Below are 21,727 nucleotides of genomic sequence, written 5' to 3'. Positions count from 1 at the left end.
ATGAGGCTGTTGTATTGACCTGTTACTGGCTATGGAGATGACCAAAGTACAGAGGCTACCATTGGAGACTGGCTACAGTGGTCATATGCTATGTGGTCATAGAAATGGGTGTAGGGAAGCAACAGGGGATTAAAGGGCAATTCTACTGCTACTTGGTGTTACTATCAGGGGTTTTATAATATATATTAAATAAGAATATAATAATAAAATGATGCTCTTTTAAAATTCTAAATTGGTAATGGGTCGCTCACAAGTTCCTAAATGACACAATCACTTCTAGCTCTCAGGCCTTATATATTCTGGGAATAGCCAATAGTTCTCCTACATGGGCGGAACAGGGTCATAAGCTTTTCCTAACTAATGCACAATGACCCTTGTAAACTACAAGAATGGTCATTCAGAGGAATACACTGAAAAGAAGGTTTCTATATACAGGTCTGGGAGGCCCAGCAAATGTGAGAAGTAGAAATGCTGAGCTGTTTAAAAAGGAAGTTACAGTCATTATTCTTTGGTACATAAGTGGGAAGTTTCAGGTCTCTTTTAGAACGTGGGTTTACTTCCTGATTTAATAGCTACTGAGCAGAAAATGTCTGTGACAGAATTGGGCTCTGCCTCGTGAGTACAAAGATTTCAGGAGCCTCACAACGGGAGCCTGTGCCCCTGCTTCACTTCAGACTTGTGATGAAACATTGTACTTCATCTTAACCAAGTAAAAGTAAAAAATAAAGCAACAAAATGCATCATGGTGTGTTACTTTAACCTTGTCCGGACTTTATTTTGTAGATATATTTAAAATATACATGGCATGTCCCCTAGACCAGTGGTGGCGAACCTATGGCACGGGTGCCAGAGGCGGCACTCAGAGCCCTTTCTGTGGGCACCCAGGCCTCACCCCAGCACACCAAATTGGACTCAATGAATCTTTCTGCAGTTCCAAGCAACTTAAGATGCTGCTTTCAGTCATATTTTGATACTTACTTTGTTACTTGGGACTGTAGGAAGAGGGAGAATAAGTAGACAGGACCGAATTATCTTTGGAGGACCTCATGCTGGCCCCACGATTTTCTCTGTACAAAGGGACACTGGAAAGAAGCTAAAATGATGAAACTTTTCCATCTTTCTACTGTGTTGCTGTCCACAGGAGGCCAATATGATTGAAAGTTGTTGAACAGGGAGCAATAAGTTACTGTTTTAATTTTTGGTTGGCACCTCGTGATAAATAAGGGGGGTTTTGGGTTGCAGTTTGGGCACTCGGCCGCTAAAAGGTTTGCCATCACTGCCCTAGACCATATAGAGGAATATAACCTACGCGTTTCGAGTGCACGTGGCACTCTTAGTTATGACTAAGAGTGCCACGTGCTTTCCTAATAGTACTTTCCTAATAGTAAGATGTGAAGACCATAGATACCGCACACGTGTATACTTGCCAAAATATGCAGCAAAAGGAATGATAAAACCACATGCTATGCCAAACCGTTTGTGCAGAAAATTGCACAGGACTTCCCACAGATATATTATTGTACTCTCCCTCTCAGAGTTACCAAAATTGCATTAGCCGTGCAATATCCAGTGGCGTAAAAATCGTGGTCGCACCCTCTCCATTGGGAGGGAAGGGCCTGCACGACACACTGTTGTCTGGATTCTTGAGACAGCGAGGGGCACAACAACAGCTGGGGCCGATGCTCCATCTGCCCGCCCGATGCCACGCTCCGCTACACCTGCCCGCCCGATGCTCCGTCCGCTGTCCCCCCCCCCCATGCTGCACCTGCCCGCCCGCCCACATGGTGCTCCACTCCTCTGCTCGATGCCAAACACTGTGCACTGGATGGGACAGCCAGCCACCCTTTCACCAGCAAAGACACCTGAGGGCCCTCTAAATGTATACATGTAAGTCCCTGTATGTATGTGCTCTGTGAGTGTGTGCATGTATGTGCTCTGTGAGTGTATATGTTGTTTGTGTATGGTGGTGTGAGTGTATGTGCAGTATGTTTGTATATACTGTTTATGCATATAAATGTGCGCATATAAGTGTATATATGTATGTAAGTGTGAACAAGTATAGAAATGTGTCTATATGAAAGTGTAAAAATGTGTGTGATTTGTATAAACATGTAAACAAATAAGTATTTATATTTAAAGGGGAACGGGGGCCCCATGCAGAATTTTGCCATGGGGCCCATCCTCTCCTAGTTATGCCACTGGCAATAAAGGAACCTTCCGTAATTCTTTTAAGAATTTGGACAGCATTTACTACACCCTATAAGGTATGTTTAAGGGTTTAACAGGCGTCCCGCTGGTGACAGGTTCCCTTTAACATTATCCCTTATCAAAATTCTGCACCATACAAAGCCAATATTTACTTTATCTGTGAGGAATGAGCAGCTTCTGTGTGCAGCCTCCTCCAAATTCTTCCTGCATCCTGCTGGCTAAGAAGCTTTTAACCCCTTCCCGACATGTGATAGTACGTCACACGTTGGTTGCGGGTGCATGGAGAGTGCTCACGGGCTGTGACCTCTCCATAGCCTGTAAGTCTTTGCTGTATATTGCATCAAAGGCTTACTGGTAACACCCACGGATGTTAACCCGTCCATTGCCGGAGGCTTAAAAATGGCGGTGAACGGGCGTCAATCTTGGCAAAGATTGACGCTCACCATGAAGATGTCGGGGGTGCCGATCGGTCGCCATAAAAAGCCTTGGGTCTTCCAAAGACATGAGGCTGTCTCGTTTTAACCCATTCATTACAATGTGCTGTTTTCATACAGGGAAACTGTCACCAGGGACCTCATTTTCATGAGAGACAGGTTACAGAAGCCCATTACAACTTCACTGCAAATCTGCTTTTGCTAAGCATCAGCATTACAATATAATTATGTGTTATAACTTACCTTGCACCCTGACAGAATCCTCTGTTTAGTTCCAGGGGTTGACTTTGGTTTGGCTGCATTTCAAAAAACAATCCCCACCTCCTGTACAGTTTCTCGCCATGGTGAGCAGTCATCAGTGGGGGAGGGAGGAGCTGCAAAGGAGCACAAAGCTGGGAGCTGAGGAGTGAGTGAGCAGCACAGACAAGTCATCTGTTGTTTTCTTAAATGCATGCAGACCAAAGCCAACCCCAGCCAGCCAGGCAAGTTTAAAAACACACAATGCAAATGCTTAGAAGGAGCAGAAAGGCAGATTTACAGCACAAGTTTAATGCGCTTGTTCAAACAGTCTTTAGTGAAAATTAGGTCCTTGGTGACCAGTTCCCTTTAAAGGAAACCTACCACTTGAAGTGGCAGGTTTCAGATGGAAATACCGAGCACCAGCTCAGGGTGAGCTGGTGCCGGAGCTTATTTGTGTTAGTGTTTTAAATCGCGGTTTAAAACACTTTTTAAACTTGATAGCCGGCGCAGGCAGGTACGCGCTCGGCGCTTACCATGCGCGCGGCTCTCCTTCACTTCCCTGCGCCGGCTATAAAGTTTAAAAAGTGTTTTAAACCGCGATACCGCGGTTTAAAACACTAACAAAAACAAGCTCCGGCACCAGCTCACCCTGAGCTTGTGCTCGGTATTTCCATCTGAAACCTGCCACTTCAAGTGGTAGGTTTCCTTTAAGAAGGACAAGTTACACCTCTGCCAAAAAGAGGGACCAAAGGAAGTACAATATTTGTTGGCCATGATGTCATCCCAGCCATCTTATGTGTCCATTAGATGCATAGGCTGAGGTTACCGTTTATACAATCTGCATTACAGTAAATGTTCTGGGTCACACCGCATGCTTTACCCGGAGTGGAGCATATTTGCCTAATATTTTCAATCCTTTGAAGTAAAGCTTTGGATTCCTGTTGGACCGATACTACATGAATTCTTCAGCATTTATTTCTAATCATATACTGTAATGGTGTCAGATATCATAGATCCTGTAAAAAAAACTTAGTCTAAACCTGTTTTTTACTGTTGGATACTGTTTTACTGAGAACGGTTTTGTACTAAATAACATACTTTTATCAACCAAGGCAAATCCTGATACTTTGCTTACTAAACAGGATCAGCTTCAATTCTATCTATGTGGTGTCTATTCCCTGCGTTTGTTCCTAAGCTTAGTCTATACCCCTTCCTATATTATTTGCATAAGCAGTGTTTTGGGATAATTTCCTTTTTGGCATGAATGCTTTTGTTATCTGTGACCAAGAAGTGAAATTTAGTGGGTGGAGTGGAGACTGACTTGAGATTACTGCTGACTCATCTGGGGTGAAATGTCTCTCTCTTTGTGCGGCAGCAGCTGAGAAATAGAAAGAAACTCTTTCTTTCATGAGCGCGGAGATGTGTGGGAGCAGGTTTATTGTGCTCAGACACACAGACTGATTTCATTTGCTCCACTGTGTAATAAACTCTACATAAGATTTCACATCCATCTTTGATCTACTCAGAAATAAATGCAGCTGTCATTTAAAGGGACTCTGCCGGCAATATATTCTGTATAGTGAATATTGATGTTTGAAGCATCATACATAACATACTTATATGTAGTTATATGGAGGGGGAAAATATATTATGTAAATGATGGAAAGGAGTATTAGTGCAGGATCAAACTACAGATTTGTATCAGTTTGGCATCTATTTGGCATAGATCCTCTTAAACTATAGTCTGTGAGAGATCAATGCAAAACGGTTCTGGGCACAATGGATTGGTCGCACATTACTAAACATCCACGAATACTAATCCATTGCAAAGTATTGCATTTGGTGCAGTTGTGTGGAGCCCTTTAAAAAAAAAAAAAAAAAAATGAACGGCTCACTGTTGTTTTCATTGTCATGTGCATCTGCCATTGGCTGCCTGCACATAATTGTGGTCGGTCCATAAGAAACTGATTGTGCACTGGCCAAATTTGACAGACAGAATACAGTGAAGAGGACAATGATGTAAGGAGTCCTTACTTACCATCAGAACTGCAGCACTGAACAGTTCTGCATGGTTTTTCCATAGGGTAGAAGGAACTCTCAGCACCATATATCACTATAAAGCACTGTGGTCGGTCTGTGAAACCCAATCAGCAGACAGTCTGTTTTTCTTGGACTTAACCACAGTTGTTTGCAGCTGACCTAAATGTCAAAGTTTTTAGAAACCAATGGTTGCAAAAGTATGTATACATAAGTGCTTACTATAACAAGAATTTAGTTATGTTTAATACTGATTTTAAACATGCTTTGTCAGCATTTACAAATCATTTCGGTACTTTATATAAGTTTAATTCGCATTACCTGGCTCCATGCTAGCAGCATGTGGTGGGTCCCTGGGAGGGGCAGCTACAGCTTGTTTGTGCCCGTCTCTCCTCATTCATTCCCCCTCTCCTCCACAGCACCCCATCCCTCCTCTGCCTGCTCAATGCACATGACAGGAAGTGGGGACGGATGAGGGAGCTGCATGAGTGTGGAGGAGACTGGCACAGGAACACACTGGCTTCAGCTGCCTCTCCCTGGGGACTCGCCATGAGCTGCTGGCAGGGAGACGGGTAATGTGAATCAAGTTGTATAAACTACTGAAATTATACAGAAGCCTGACAAAGGAATTTTTAAAATCTGCATAGGGTAAGCTATAGGAATCTGACACCAGCTAAAAATGACATTCCTGGTGACGGGTTCAGTTTAAACTTGCACATTTTGGCGTCATGTTGCCATACCCGAAACACTCCCTCTTTATTAAAGACCCATTTATACTACCCACTTCAATTATTTATTTTATTGTTAAATTATTGGCCATTGTTAATGAAATAGAAGATTGACAATAAAATTGTTGTGCATTGTTCATAATCAGTTGTGATTGATGTAAAAACAATTATAATCAGGAGGATAATCGATAGAAACTGTGCCCTTCAGTATCCTGGTGTGGAAAGTGTTCCCCAACCATCTTGTTTTTGATTGAGAAAACAAGAAATGCTATGCTTTACCAGAATCTACATAGATAAGCTCCATCTCAAATAATAAATATATTATGTTGGTATTGTTTAGTTATTGTAACAAAATTATATCACCATGATGTAACTAAATCGTACTATTACCACAGCTGCCATACTTTCCCATACTTCCTCACATTGTGGCCCCTATCTCCAACAATTTGACACCTCTCTTCATCCTCTTTCCATTGTGGCCCTCTGTCCTTCATCGTCTTTATATTGAGGCCCCCCTGTCCTCCATGCTTTTCATTTTGTTGCCCCCTCACCTTCATCCCCCTCATTTTTGCACCCTGTCCTCCTCCATTTGTTGGGTATTAAACAAAAAAGAAAAAAACCTTTGATACTTACCTTTCCCTCGTTGCCCAGCAGTAGTTCTGCTTCCTCTTCTTGTGTTGGGATTCGGAAGAGGGGGCGGTGCTACACACATCTGCTAAAGTGTGGAAGCAGATGTGTGGAGGCAACGGGTAGCTGATCCCTCCTCCTTCTCCCGCTGCCTTGGCTTCTCAGAAGGTGTAGTGTGTCCAAGTTAGACGAGGCGAGACAAAGTGAGGCATGTCAGGACAATTGACCAACCCCCGGGGACAGCAGGAGAGCATTTAAAGACTATGACTGTACTTCTGAATCTGGGATGGTCGGAGGCTATTGTCTCTTTAGAATTCATTAAAAAGTGGATTTTGTATAAAAATTAGTTACTATTTACCACTGCAGAATTTGCCAGAAAGACATTTTTAGCTGCAGTAAAAAAAAAGCTTTTTACATGTGCCATTAACAAATCACTGCAATATTAATTATATTATGCACCAAACAATCTCTTTATACAGAAGTAATCTACATTTCACAGCATTATATTTCAATTGGCCACTGTAAATAATCACTCTGCTACTGCCACATATAGTGGCCACTAGTGACCACATCTAAAAAACTGTGGCAATAGCTAGTGCCATAAGTGAGTGTTCTGTGTTAGACACCAAACCAGCAGTGCCATGGGATAAATGTCACCCTTTCTGAGGATTCAGGGATGAATAAATCAGCTTTACATTATAATTTATGTTTGTAACTTGAAGAAAAAGAAAAGCGTAAACTGTGGTTTTAGTTTTGTAACACTACTTCCCCAAAATACTTAGTTCCTTAGAATGCTGTTCTTTGGAAATGGACGTAATATAAATATTGAATTAAAAGAGGGAGGAGGGTGTTTAAAGTGAGAAGTCGGATCTTCCCCTTTCCTGGATACTTGTGATTCAGATGCTGTCATAATATTCTCCAGGGCTGCATTTCCGGGCTCCAGTAATTGCTGTCTTTGCACCTTTCTTGGGAGCCTCAGAGACTAGGTAGCTAGACATTTGGGGGATTTGACAGGAGAAGTCATTAGGGAAATGTCCTTGATGACTAGGGATGGGATGAGAAGGATTTTTTTCTGTATTAGAGTTTCTGATTTCATGCTCGGATGATTTTTTTTCAGCCTCCTCTGTTTTCTTCTCTGTATGTCTCTGCTTCCCACAGTTTTAATAGAGAAGTGATTGACCTAAAAAACCTGATCCTTTTTGCCTCCAGTTCCTGCAGCTGGATTTGCTTATTGGCACGGGTCCCTAGTGTTGGACGACCCCTTCCAATGATTATATTCTCATGACGCAACCCAAGGCTATGTCATCAGTGTGAAATTATCTTTTGGGGCTGGATAACCCCTTCAATCCCATTCAGCTGATAAGTTCTTGTCTCTCATAAGTGTCCTCGGGATTACTACCCTTGCTGTTTCTGTCTCTTTAGTTTTTGGTTATAAGCAAATATTCTTTGCTTTTTCTCTGCATCTTAAATATTAGGAGCATTTTATAATGTCTGTTTAGATAAATAGTTTATATTTTCTTTTTCAGATCACACTTGTGTTTGTGAATATAATCCAGCAAATCTGCGAGTAGTGTTCTGGTGGTCCATGGTAGGTGCAACTTTTTTTTCTACTTGATGTTCTGATACTACAACTTTTTAACCTTGGCTCTGTATGGTCTTCTGCTAGGATAACCAGTTCCTTCACTGACATGCCACCCAGGCAACTTTTATCCCACTCCATCCTGACAAAGAAAAGGTTACCCAAAATTTGTGTTGATCTACCCATTACTATTTTACGTCTCTTTGAAGGGTTGGGCACAATCTTTTAAAGTGGCAACCTATTGGTGGCATTTAGAAAATGTATTTCTTCAAAGTAAGAACTTGTTTGCATCCATTAATCATAAAAATAAGGTTTATCATATGAGCAGCTTGCATCTTCCTGGCCCATGTGTGAGTGCACGAGACTTTAAAGAAGAAAAACTCATTAAATACAAGAAATACAAAAGTCAGATATAAATAAAAAATTATTATTTATCATCATTGTTATCATCATTATTTTGTTAAAATCTCCTTCTGCACAGGGTAATGTAGTGTTATTGTCATGAACCATGTCCAGAAAATACTCCTTCTGTGCAAAGCATTTTATACACATTGGTGCGTTTTGACATTATTATTTCTTGGATGATAGATCTGCACTTTAGCCACAGCCTACAAAACTTAGAAGACTCTTTATGGAGACTTTGTCATTAAAGGTGTGTGGAGACTTACAGCAATTGATGCTTCCCTGGAAAATATGCAATTATGTTTTCCCACATCATGTCATTAGTCTTTCTGAAAAAAAGACATGCCTGATGTTAAGGTGGCTGCCTTACAATGTAGCTATGCCACCAAAAAAACATATTTGCTTTTTTCCCCCAAATCCTTCAGTGATGCAGCAATGGCTGTAACTGCCCTCAGTGACAAAGTCTCCATAAGGAGAAGTTTTAATTCCTAGTTTGTGGCCATGCCAGGTCCCTACACTGTGCTGAAGAGATACAAACTCATTGAAACAGCGCTGTCTACAGCAGGCAGTGTTTTCCTAATTCAAGGCTGGAAAACTTATTTTCATGTTACCAAGGATTTTCTAGAAAGTGGCGCGGAATACTGCCTCATGTTTTAGGGAATTGGCGCTTCCAACGCTTGCAGTTTTTTGCACATTTTTCTATGGTTTCTAATAAAGAAGTTTCTAATAAAGAAGTATCTATGAATTGACTATAGCTTTTGGTGTTGCTTTTCTCGCGTCTATCTGAATAGACAGGTTACTGGAGAAACCACCATTTTCAAGGTTGCAAAGTATGTGACTCATCTCCGTACTGTAATATATAAATTACTGGTCTAAGCAGTGGATATAAAGAAAGTAGGTTACACATAGGAGGACTGATAATTAGAGGTGATTGAAGAGACGGAGCTATTAAAAGTCCTCTAAGTAGTTTTTCAACTCCTGGAGGCATCTGGAAAGCTGCCACTGTTACCATGGCGACAGAGGAATAAGGAGTTCTGCCAAGGCTGGGGAAAAACACTCGTACTTCTGGCTGTAGTACAGGACGAGCCGTCTTATGTAATGCACAGTGTCTGAGACAGGCCGGAAGCTCTCAGATAAAATTACAAAGCTTTTCACTGAATTCCTGGGTAACGGCTTATAAACCACTTTAGAAAATATGGGCACGGAGTGATCGCGTCTGAAACGCCAGAACTTGCCGGGACAGATGCCTTAAAATAGCCAAGTGTGTATTTTATGTGCGTCATTTCGAGACTATACCACGCCTGCAATGCTGAGCTGTCTGTAGTCTTTGTGGTGTATGATGTACATGGATAAACCACACTCATAATCCAATGCAAGATTTTGACTGTGTGCAGACGAATGTACATTATACCACATAGAGGTCTCCAACACAATGGGGGAGATTTATCAGGAGGTCTGAGGTAAAATTGTTCTAGTTGCTCATAGAAACCAGCTCAGCTCATAGAGTGAAGCTTTGTAAACGGCTGTAGGAAAATGAAAGCTGAGCTCTGATTTGTTCCAATGAGCAACTCGAACTATAAAGTTTAAAAACCACATCATTCATTTCTAGACATTTCATGACATTTCTTTATGGACTTTAGGCCGTTCCTAGGTTACATACAAGATAGGTTCTTAAGTTGAATTCGTATGCAAGTCGGAATTGTATAATTTTTTTCTTTTGTTTTTTTGCTCCAGTGGAGTTTCAAAATTTTTTTGCTGTAATGGGACCAAGGATTATCAATAAAGTTTCATTACAGACACCTTACATGTGATCATTGCAGTCTGGGACTATAGTAAAGCATCCAGAGAGCTTCACCCGAGGTCACAGAGGGCAGAGAGGTCTGTCTTTAACTAGGAGTTGTCTATCAGTTGGGTGTCCTTAAAACTGTCAGTATACCTAAACTTTTGTGTTTTATATCTTTTGCCCTTCAGTAGTGTTACCATTCATGAGAGGCCAGTCTGCATTACTTTAAGCCTTAGACTCCAATTATTAGCACTTTGCACATAATTTGTGAAGTAAGATGAAGCAGGACATACATGGTGGAATAAATATTCACTTTTTCACTACTCCCTGAGTGCTGCTTCATCTTCCTTCATTGATTATACTTGGTGGGTCATGTCGGACCCTTTGTGAAGACCTGCACCCGACTACTACACGGTGCCGTTCCACAACTTCTCCTTGTACTTGCACATAATTTGTTTACCTTTGCTCTTGAACCACATCCATAGAATTTGTTTGGTATTTTTAATAGCACATGCAGACCCAACTCAAGAACACCTGCCTTACAGATAACTCCCATTTATAGACAATTACAATATCCTAAGCCAGTGATGGCGAACCTTATGGATAGAGTGCCCAAACTACAACCAAAACCCACTTTTATGTTGCAAAGTGCCAACATGACAATTTGAGCAGTAACCTCTCCTGAGGACACCAATACAATCGAAAGCAGGGTACCCTGAAGAGGAAGCAGGAGCTCCAACAATAATCCATCTCTGTCCACACCTTCTTGCTCCTCCTGTAGTCCTGGCAGCCAAGTATGTGTCGCTTTAAAATAGCTGAGCATGGCACGTCCTGGGCTGTCTTGGACTGCAGGAGGAAGCCTTGAGTCCTATCTGGCAAATTTTTTGCTGGGTGCCCACCCGTGCAATAGGTTCGCCACCACTCTCCTAAGGTATGCTGATTTTAATAATCCCTTTGTAATTTGTATTCTAAAATCATTTCAGTAGTTTATAATAGTTTATTTCGTTTTACCTGGTTCCCTGCCAGCAGTGTGTGGTGAGTCCCGAGTGATAGGCAGCATCCTGTGTCTGTCTCCTTATTCAGCATATGCAAAGATTCAGAATGCTGGCAAAGACATTTTTAAAATCTGCATGGCATAGGCAATTGGAACCTGTCACCAGCTAAAAATGACATTCCTGATGAGAGGTTCATTTTAAGGGGGTCAATAATGAGGACCATAACTGCATTTGACTTAAAGGAAACCTACCACTTCGAATAGGGCTTAGGATGAGCTGGTGCCGGCGCTTATCTTCATTATGTTTTTAAACTGTTTTAAAGCATTTAATCACTTTATTAATGTTTATATCGGAACTAGCTTCCCCGCACCGAGGTCCGCACTCGGCGCACCATGCGCGCTACCACTTCCTATTCAGGCGTACACACAGTTGCACGCATGGTGCGCCGAGCACGGACCTCGGTGCGGGGAAGCTTTAAAACAGTTTAAAAACATAACGAAGATGAGCGCTGGCACCAGCTCACCCTGAGCTGGTGCACGGCATGTCCTGCTTATAAGTCCTATCCGAAGTGGTAGGTTTCCTTTAAATTATGTTTGCAGGGCAACCCTGCAATTTCCCTCCCCACCTTCAAAAATCTAGAACTTTTTAATTTTTCCATGTACAGAGCTGTGTGAGGGCTTGTTTTCTGCATAACAAATTGCACTTCAAAATGGTGGTATTTAATTCCATGCCGTGTACTGGGAAGTGGGAAAAAAATTCCAAATGCAGTGAAATTGGTGAAAAACCGCATTTACGCTGTTTCTTGTGGGCTTGGATTTTACGGATTTCCCTGTACGCCCCAAATTACATGTCTACTTTATTCTTTGGGTCGGTACGATTACGGGGATACCAAATTTGTATTGGTTTCATAATGTTTTCATACATTTACAAAAATTAATACCTCCTGTACACAATTTTTTTTTTTTCCCATCTTGTGGTGCTAATAACTTTTTTATACTTTGGTGTACAGAGCTGTGGGTGGTGTCATTATTTTGTGACTTTTGATGACGTTTTTAATGCTATCATTTTTAGGAATTTTTTTTGCTCGCTTTATAGAATTTTAAAAAATATTTTTAAAATGGCAAAAAAGTGCCATTTTTGACTTTGGGCACCATTTTCCCATACAGGGTTAAACGCAGCGAAAAAACGTTATTATATTTTGATAGATCTAATGTGTTTATGATTTTTACTATTTATTTATATCAGTAATAGGGAAAGGGGCTGATTAGAATTTTAAAGTTTTTATTATAATTTTTTTTTAAACTTTTTTTTTTTTTTTTTACTATTTTTCAGACTCCTTAGGGTACTTTAAGCCTAGGTTGTCTGATCGATCCTACCATATACTGCCATACTACCGAATGGCAGTATATGGGGATTTTCCTCCTCATTCATTACAATGTGCTTATCTTACATTGTAATAAAAGGGTTAAAGCAAGAACGCCTCAGGTCTTCAGAAGACCCGAGGCTGTCATGGCGACAAATTGCCAGTCCCAGATGACATCATGGGATGCGACAATCCCTGGTAAGATGGTGGCGCCCATGCGCCTCCATTTTTTTAAGCCGCTGGCAAAGCTGCGCTATGAAGCAAAGACTTACCGGCTATGGAGAGGGCTTTGCCCGTGAGCCCTCTCCATACACCCGCACCCTGCATGTAACGTAGTATTATGTCACATGTCTGTAAGGGGTTAAGGTCACTTTTCACCAAATTAACAATATTTTTTTTATAAATAAGTGCAAAAAAATTTCAACCAATATATAATATATGTGAAGTACAACCTGTCATGAAATTGCAGTCTAAAAATAAAGTCTGTAAGTTAAAGCGTTCTAAAGCTATAATTGAATATCCATGGCCGATTTAGAAAATTGGGCTATGTCCTAAAAATGAAAATGAGATGTGTCCTTGAGGGGTTAAACTTGCCTGGGAGTTCAGTTCAGCATCTCATCGTTGGACTTCCCATTAATGGTTTTCAGGATTAGGTTTTTCCATGCTTGCTCTGTGTATGTGACCCAAGATTGCTCCTGTGTGTACCTACACTTGAGGTTTAAACTAAGAAATAAGTGAAATAAGCCCCAGGTTCATCCTGTGTCTGCCAGTAACACCTCTGTTCAGTATATCTGCACAGACTATTTATGTTCTTAACTGAAGTTCCTGCATTAACGTTAAAAGCACATATGACTTAGTAGTTATTATGCAAGCCTGTGACACATTGCTATAAATATACATTCTTTTCCAAGTATCTTTTTTTTTTTTTTTTTCTCTTTTCCTTTGGGGGAAACTGGTAATTGGCTGGCCATATGGAAGAGATGCTTCTAATGGAAAGCATGCTTCACCCAGGGAAAGTACAGCGTGTCTGCTGAGAGCCAGGAACAAAAATAAAAAGCAATCAATAACTGTGGAAGACAGAAAAGGAAAGCACTTCTCTTACATCCTGAGCCTCAATTAATGAAAAAAGTCCCATGCTTCCATATAGGCGAGCAGTCATTTCATGGATACAAATATTCAGGGTTACTGAGAGTCCTCATACTTGCCAAATACACTTCAATTTTTGAGGAAATAAAAGTGCAAGTTCCTTCCAAGTTTTCGAGAAGCCTTTGACTGCAAAACCTTTGAGTTAAAAATTAGATGAAAAAATTCCTGTACTAAACTGAAAAAAAATCTTTTTTTGTTCTGCACTGCTATTTCACTGGTCCAGGGACACCATTCCATGAATTGTACTGGCGTCAGAGGTGATGGCATGTACAATCTGTACTGGAGGCCAGTGGAGACTATCTAATCACCGGTACTGGAGAAGAGGAGGATTGAGGTTTTATTTTACTTGTAATATTTCATCCCATTAGATCAGATTACCTGATGGTAGATGATTGCATCATTGCCCCATTCTGTCACCCGTGGGCACCGATCTTTATTTAGTATCACTTTGAAAGCCCGCATTGAGTAAAAAGATAACTTTGTAAAATTTGCAAATGAGCAAACTTGCTCTGCAGCGCACCATTGAGCTCCGGCGCTATATAATATATTCATGCCCAAGACCCAACTGGCTCCGCCTACCCAGTGTACAGAGAGGTGGTGACATCTCAGGCTCTCTCTGCAAATCTTGCGCATGCATGAGAACACCATTACCTGAACTGTCCGGTGGGGAAGTGCAATGTTTGGAGAGAGAGACGGTGATGTCACCGATGTAGGCGGAGCCAGTCGGGCTGGGGGCATGAATAAATGATACACTGGAGGAAAACGAGGGTGCTTTGCAGAATTCTTTTTCTCATTTGCATAAAGTTGTACTAAAGCACGATCAGTGGGGACTGGGAGGTGAGTTGTAATCCTGTCCTGTAAAACTAGTCATTTGTCTAATTTATCCTTGTAGTGAAATGTCATAAAACAAGCAGGAAATGTAAAAGGGTTTCGCATATTAAATAGAAGTCTCAGCACTGCAATGGATCCTATGCAAAAACTGGCACCTGCAGTAGAACATGACTTTTACTTACAAGTCGGAACCGTATACTTTATTATTGTAATCCCAGTCCAAATTTTTTTGGTCTCTGTGACAATTGGATTTTAAAAATGTTGGATTGTCATAAGAACGGGGATAAACAATAAATATTAATTACACCTGTCATAACTATTATAGCTATTTATTGTAGCCTAGGACTAAAGTACAGTAAATTACCAATATCCAGACGTCCGTTTGTAACTAGGGGTCGTATGTAAGTCAGGTGTTCTTAAGTAGGGGACTTAAAAATTATTATTTTTTGTTCCATTTACCGGCAAAAGCAATCAAAATCAATAGATTCATAAAAAACAAATTGCTTTCTATTTGACGTCACTGAATACATGTGGACTTCTGAAGCCATTGATTTCAGTGCACACAGTCCTTTGTGCAGTATCAATTTTCTATCTATTAGACCGTTCCTGTAACATATTATTGGCAGTACATAATTCCTTATTGAGTGTTATTATGGAAACTTTAGTGTATGTGGGACTGAAACTGCAGCTTTTAGTTTGTTCTTTTTGTTGAAGGATCTCTTTGTCTCACTTACTTTCCAACCTAAAATTTTTTACCACTAATTTACTCTAATCTCGTATCTATCGATGACGGTCAAAATGTAATTCTTATTGCTGTTGCGAAGACTTTAATCTCAGGCCTTGCATCAAATCAATAGTCGCCTAGTGAACCGACCAGAAAAATTCTCTGCATCTGGGCTGACGTCACTGACCTTGTTACCAGCAGACTGCATGGAATTAGATGCAAGGGGTTAAAGTGCACAAATGAGACACATAAAACACATTGATTTTCTGCTTTACTTAGATGACACGGTTTCCCTTGCTGTTTCATGCAAGTGTTATGTAGCAGCGGAGTGATGCCTGATCCTCAAGGCTAACCGGCATCAAGGCACAACCAAAAGAATTGCTGAGGGATTTGATCCTACACCTATCCAACACTTAGTATTCTATCCAAAGAATAGAGGAGAAATATCTTACAGCCAGTGGCGTAACTAGGAGAGACAGGGCCCCCTACTTTGTGGGGCCCCCTTTCCCACTTAAAAAAATATACATATTAGTATACTCACACATATAAATACTCATGTGCATATACACATACATACAGTCCATATGCAACATACTGACAGTGTATACAGACGCCATATACACCTCACAGATTATGCTGGACATGTGCAGTCCAATATAGATATAATGGTGCATATCCTCCATTCTTTGTGTCAGGTCGGATGACAGGGCCCCCTGACTCTGCGGGCCCCATAGCGGCTGCTGGGAGAAAAGAAAGCCTTGTTCTTTAGCAGTATAAACAATAGGATGGAGGTAGTATAGTAAAGTAATCATCACACAAGGCACTGTCACTGAAAGGCCCTTTAGTAGTGAAATGAAACTTTACTAAAAAATGGTTTCAAATGCAACTCCCCCAAAATACACTATGCGTGTATTTTTTTTTTTTTTTTTTTTTTTTTTTTTAGGAAGGAATATCCATTCATCTGTTGGAATATAATCTTTCCAGGAGCCTTTTCAAGGGCATAATGTTTTCCTTTGAAGATATGTCAGACATAGAACAATTGCCACATGTATTTAAATAGGATGCAGAAGATACCAGCAGACTGTTATTAGAGGACCTGGAAGTTGTGCTTTTACAGGTGGTTTATACTGAGCTGATACGCATCCATGACCTCATGAAAGGCATGAAAAACACCATTGTAGTCTCTGTGGGAAAATGATAAAAAATAAAAGCCTGTGAGCTCATGTTCTTATCTAGCAAAGCCCATTCATCTAGAGGTGGGTTATGGTTTCTGGTGTTAGAGATCTTTTTAATTGTATATAAAGTATCAAAGAAAACTCCCAATAGTTGTGTAGAGCTAATTAATATTGATGAGCATAAGACTAAGTATAACAATTAGCGGGCAATTATAAAGTGTGACTGTCCCGGGGTCTCACTGATTCATTAACTTTTTATACATTGCGATTAACTGCCTCAACAAACCAAAAGAAATAGAAGTGACCCCTTAATCTTTTGGTTTACATTTTTCTAACTTTACACAATGTTTTGTATGTTGTCAAGATTCTGAGCACCTTTTGGCAATGAGTTATTTGCATCCAAACACAAATCTACCTCCTAAGTGTCTTAAAATCATGTCGATAAGCACACAGAATCCTGTATTCTGTAATTTTAAATGACCTGTAAAGAGTCAAATGGGTGGAAAATAATCAGGCTGGGATTTCACCTCCTGACTTGATGGATGTCCCATAGTCCAAGTACTACATGATATGTCAACTACTGAAGTTATCCCAATGCGATGTGTGAGCCCTGTAAGACATTAGGGAAGCCCGACTGGTAGATCCCACTGTACTTCTTCTCCCCTGTGACTCCTCCTTAATGTTCATTTGAATACAGTGTTTAAAGTTCTGTTCTGTGCAATGCTAAATTTCCCAGAAAATAGAAGGACAACATTGTGATCGTGTCACCTGAATACCAGGATGGGGGTGGCTTGTGAACCTAGATCCACATAGGTTCACATTTGAAACACTTTGCTCTGTTAAATGTTTTAGGATACTCATATTTAGTTCCATATATAGAAAACTGTTTCCTAGACTTTATTTTCTCCTTATGGTGGAGTATTTGAGGACAAAAATAATCAAACATTTGCATGTTTCAGCCCTCATTCATATATATGAAACCCATAAGGGGATTGTAAGTCTTTGCAGACAATCTACAAAAGGGTTTAAAAAGGTGTGGTCAAACAGGAACAACCAGAATGCCTATAGCGTATTGTACATTAAATATAGGAGACCTATTTCATGTTGTGTAGCATTTTGCATTCCGATCCGCATTGCTCAATTGTACTAATAATGAGAACAAAAGTTTAACCTACTTGTAGAGAATGCTGACCGGTTATGGGGTAATTTTAGGCTGATCATTTATGGTTATGGTACATTGTCAGACATGACATAAAAGGATCATCTAATAACCATAATGGCAATCTTTGTTAGATTTCATAATTCTGCTGAGCCATTTTTAGTGAAAATGGTGAAAGTGAAAAGTATGGGCCCTATACTTAAAGGCGTTATCCCGGCTGGGGAAGTTTTATTTAGAATCCATAAGAAAATGGGGTTACTAATTGGTGAGGGACTGACAGCTGGGACCCCCACCAATCATGAGGACCTAGCAATAAGAGGAATGGGGATCCCATTCTCACTGCTGGGCGGAGCAGCAGCCGGGCATGCGGTATGTCTCTCTCCATTCAGAGCCGCCAAAGTTTGCCAAGCACAGAGCTCTGTTATCTTTGGCTAATCCCATATAACTGAAAGAACATGCGGGGTGCCGCCTCGACTGCACCCATTTGTAAGAACCTATTTGGATCCTTCTGCACTTTCTTTTCCTGTATTTTCCTTGACGCCATAAGGAACTCTTGTTTGCTCAGCCAGTCAATGGTTGGAGTTGTGCCCTCTTCCGCCAGCAGGTGACTGACTAGGCCTCTACTAGTGCTTCCTCCAGAGTCGGGAGATACTTGGGAAGTGATGTGTTCCTTTCAAGATATTTAGGAGTTAAAATAAAGGATAGGGCTTAAATATTACATTGGATGAGGCTCTGAGTGTTGAAGCCCATTGATTAGCTGTCATCAACTTCAGTGGAACTTCTATGACCTTCCATAAGAGCCCATCTGCAGGTCCTGGCTGAGGCTACTTCACAAAGAACGGAGCTTCAATGAATATGTATAAGGTCTTTAATATATCTTAAATATCTTTAAGGTTAAAAAAAATCTCTTTAAGGGTTTATGTGTAACATCATGAAATCTTATCTGACTTATACATTGAGCAGAAACCTGAACATACCAGTCGGTTTATATTGATGGCCTCGTATAAAGTTAGTGATGACAGTCCCTTTAAAGTTAGTTGCATTTTACTGTATTTTGGTGAAAAGACCAAGGGTTCATCCAAGTTCATTCCCTGAAGGGCGGGCTTATTACACAAAGCCTTAACTATTTTACTGTTAGCTGCCCTGCTTAGTCAGATTTAGTGCTTTATATGGTCTCTAGGGTATATTTGACTTAAAAGTCATGTTTGCTTAGCTCATGGGCTGCGATGAGATGAAAAATTCTAGAAATAACCTCACATACTGTAAATGTTCTAATGCATTGTGTAAACTCTCTGGGAGCAGAAAGCGTCTAATAGAAATTTGTCTATGTTGCCCATAGCAACCTATTGAAGTAGGTCTTACCTGAGCTAGTTTAAGAGATAAAAGCTAAGCTCTGCTGCTCCAGGCAACACGCATGGCTTTTCTTTTAGAGGATTGTGATAAGCCAGGCCCATACTTGTCCTTAAACTACAACTAAGGACACGTTTGTCCGAAACGCATCAACTCTTTTAGACGTTGTGGTGTATTTTAAATATTTTTTTGTACTAAATAAAGTGAATTTTTATTAATATTTTCCTCAAGTTTGGATGCTGGAGTTCCTTAGGAATCTTTCATGTCTTTACATATTTGTTTTAATAATTGATCTTTAGTCTTGGTGAGGACCCCACTATTCTTGCCTGGATAGGTGATAAATATTTATGACTGGAGAGCCTCTCCATCCCTCCTGATATGTCTTATTTAGTAAACTATTTCAATAGCTTATATAAAATAATTGTGAATCAGCTCTTCATTGTACTATTCCTCCTCCTCCTGGAAATGTATGAATGACTTGAGCAGCAGATGTTATACACTGGGGCTGTGTCCTTTTGTCAGATAAAATGGCAACACCTTGTTGATTCATAAACCTATAATAGGAACAGGATAGGAGTTGAAAATCCCTGTATTTTAATGTAAAAATTGGTTTACGTGTTGTCAGGATTCACACATTCTCTTTCCTTCATTCTTCTAAAGAAGCAAATAAAGGGCACATAATGGGCAGACATATGCCTAGGATGGCATCTTTAGGGAAGATTAGTAGGTCATTACACTCCATGGGATTTCAGTTCAGTAAGAAATGCATTGCCTGCACATATTAGTGTTTGTTTGATTTTGCATGGATATTCATAAAGTTGTGGTTTCCACTTAGTTTAAATGGATTATTAATTTTTTTCCCCATGGTGTATGTTCTGTAGAGCCTCTGGTAGTTATGACTGTTAGAAAAATACTTTTTTCTGTTATTGTATTTTCAGCTTGTTATGTATACGCCTTGTCATTAGGGAAATCCTTAAAATGCTTTCAGAACTTTTATCATGAAGACACTGGCCCGCTGCCTGTGAATTGTGCAGGGTGCGCCTGATTCATGAATTGTAGTGCACGTTCTTCATGGATCTGGCACCCCTGCACTGCTCTGGAAGTGTGCACCATTCTTTTTTTTTTTGCTGCACTTTGTTCATGCTGTGGCACAGACAAAATTGTGGTGCACAGTCCAACTAAGCACCGCGACACAAAACTGGCACAAACACTAAATAAATACATGTTCAAGCAATTTCATGTTTTTTAGTGCAAAATAAAACATAAAAATAGTGCATACCATTTCATAAATGTGAGACACCATTTTTGCGTGTGAGTGTTCTGGGTAAAAATGTTCATTTCTGGGGAAAAAATGCAAGTTCACATCTTCGCTTGGACTTGCTCTATTAACTTTTTGCCAGAAAAATGATAACAACTAACACTAACACTTAAAATGTACATTATTTTAGATGGAAATTATTATCATTATTATCAGCTTAGTGGCAGAACCAGGGGCGTAACTACAATGGTAGCAGCCATAGCAGCTGTTGAGGGGCCCATAGTCTCAGGGGGCCTTGGCATCTGAGTTGACACTCCAAAGAATGGAGAATTTGTACCATTATATACATATCGTGCTGCACAGCAAGAATCGGCATCGCACATGATAAATTTGGGGGGAGGGAGTGGACAACAGGACTAGGGATCTCTCATCTTGAATTCCTTCTGTGTACTTCCCCATGTGGTCAGGAGCTACTGGGAAAGAGCTATGTAAGTGTAGAAATGTGTAAGTATACAAATATGTATATTTTCTGAGGGGGTAGGGAGCCCCAATTCAGAAATCGGCTATGGGACCCTGCCTCTCCAAGTTACTCCCTTGGCCAGAAATGCAGGTGTAAACTGGGCCTTAAAGCACATCATACACTTAAAGTGCATATAGAAGAGTCAAGTCAATAGTTTAGAGACACATGAATGTCCTCCATAGTTAAGAGTTGGTAGTTTGATACAATTCTATAAATGTAAATATTTATCCCTCTTCCCACCACAATGGAAATTGCTCTTCAGTGTTTTGGAGTGTTGGATTGCTGGGGCTGTGTTAGTCAGAACTTCAAAAATGAAATCTTGTGAGAACGTAGCTTTCAGATTTTGGTTCTATTTTTTTTTGTGATCTACCGAGACCAACTGCTGTCCCCCCACCAGTCTGACAGGTCATTTTGTGTGGATATATTATTAATATATTTAGAAGCAAAAAAAAAAAAGGGGGGTAGTACAGCTCACCCATCCATTACGGCAAAGACCTGCTGCATCCAGTGTGAACGGTGCCCGGGATCCAGAGGGGAAAAATCCTGTGTTGGTTCAGGTAAACTTGAAATTGCAGGTGGAGAGATCAAGCACTCATTCATGAAAGGTTAAAAAATCCATTTTCTTTATTATAGCTTCATTAAAAAGTAGAGAAATATACAATGTAGAAAAAATGTAGTAAGCTTACATACAGAATAAAAAACCACAGATGGACCTACGCGTTTCGGACGCTATATATTCCGTCCTTAGTCATGGTCTGGCGTGTACTGTGTGAGAAGGGATTATAAATGAATAATGACTATGACTAGGGACGGACTATATAGCGTCCGAAACGCGTAGGTCCATCTGTGTTTTTTTATTCCGTATGTAAGCTTACTACATTTTTTCTACATTGTATATTTCTCTACTTTTTAATGAAGCTATATATAAAAAATGGATTTTTTTAACCTTTCATGAATGAGTGCTGGATCTCTCCACCTGCAATTTCATTAATATTTTTAGCCTGGAAAACCCCTTTAACTTATCCATTTGCATATTTTATCTATAGGAAGATCTGTCCGATTCACTGACACAGCTACCGGTATAAATGAAACCGGTGCGATGACATTTAAAAATGCTGGTAAAATGGTTTCTAGAACGGATGGACAAAATTGGTGATATATATTGCAC

At 40.3% G+C, this 21,727-nt stretch overlaps 1 protein-coding gene across 24 annotated transcripts in view; it reads left to right on the top strand.

The window, feature by feature from the left end:
- NCOR2 (nuclear receptor corepressor 2) overlaps positions 1 to 21,727 on the top strand; it is a 248,449-nt gene that overhangs the window by 36,102 nt on the left and 190,620 nt on the right. For 23 of the 24 annotated variants that reach the window (XM_072144335.1, XM_072144346.1, XM_072144338.1 and 20 more), the window contains exon 2: positions 7,801 to 7,862. The exons of the other annotated variant lie outside the window; for it this stretch is intronic. The gene's annotated coding sequence lies outside the window, so the exon portion shown is untranslated. The remainder of the gene's footprint in view (positions 1 to 7,800; positions 7,863 to 21,727) is intronic. 24 annotated transcript variants of the gene reach the window in all.

This window comes from Engystomops pustulosus, chromosome 1, assembly GCF_040894005.1.
Source record: "Engystomops pustulosus chromosome 1, aEngPut4.maternal, whole genome shotgun sequence".
Classification (NCBI taxonomy): domain Eukaryota; kingdom Metazoa; phylum Chordata; class Amphibia; order Anura; family Leptodactylidae; genus Engystomops; species Engystomops pustulosus.
Note: the sequence above shows the minus strand (reverse complement) of the source record. Positions and strands in the feature narration are given on the sequence as shown.